Raw genomic sequence first — 1,011 nt, 5'->3', positions numbered from 1 at the left:
GTGTGTGACCCAGGCTAACTCTCAAGCCCTCTTCTACATGCTAGAGTGGTGTAATACCCCAGACAGACAGAAGATCACCAGTCCGTTGCTCACCCATGGAGACACACACCATGTTATGTAACAAGGGGCTTTTGGAACGTTCTGTTTCCATTCACGGAATTCTGAGAGTGAGGGGACAAAGGGGGAGGTCCTCCAAAGAGGACGTTTCAGATTCTGGTGAGCAGCTCCGTTTCAATCAAGGTTATTTGTTATGCATTGATTCCATGAGCAGCTTCCTGGACCAGAGACAGGGCACACTTGTCACTCTTCTGTTTCATTTCAGTGTTATTTATTTATATACCACCACTTACCATTAAGTAGAAATCTTCTCAAGGTGTTTCACAGAGAACAAAGATTTAAGCGCACACACACATACTCCAGCCCCACCCAAAACCCTGTTATATTATAAAGCTAGATGTACTGCCTAGCGGTGCATCATATGACTGCCAGATGGTGTGAGCACCTACTAGGCAACCTAAAAACACTTCCATCAGTGTGTGCCAGTGTGTAATATACGAAATTAGACATCCATCCAAAGATTGTGGTAGTGATTCATTCAGATCAAATGTAGCGAAGTGTAAACACATCACATTGTGGTTCTTGAGATATAGTGTATGCAATGCTCCCTATGGACAGAATTTCACTAAATTTAGTGTACCTTCAGAGAATGTCTTAATGATCCTTAGTTGTCAAATTGTGCGCCGTTCACACCTGCTCGTTATGAGGTTTTGCCGATTGAAGTGTCCAATTTTGCATTTACATCATCCACTAGGTGGCACAACACCACAAATGAACTGTTATGGGCTGCACCTCCTAGAATTCAATGTACCACAAAAATGTTATAATCATCAGCGTAAAGATTGTCAAGTTACTCTGCGTTGGCTGCTTTCGGTCAACCAGGTTCTTGGGAGGCCAGTCCACAAGCCCCTCGGGGGTGTGGCCTCCAGGCCCCTTGGGGGTGTGGCCTCCAGG

This window comes from Alosa alosa, chromosome 20 (assembly GCF_017589495.1).
Source record: "Alosa alosa isolate M-15738 ecotype Scorff River chromosome 20, AALO_Geno_1.1, whole genome shotgun sequence".
NCBI lineage: Eukaryota > Metazoa > Chordata > Actinopteri > Clupeiformes > Clupeidae > Alosa > Alosa alosa.
This window is presented reverse-complemented; position numbering follows the sequence as displayed.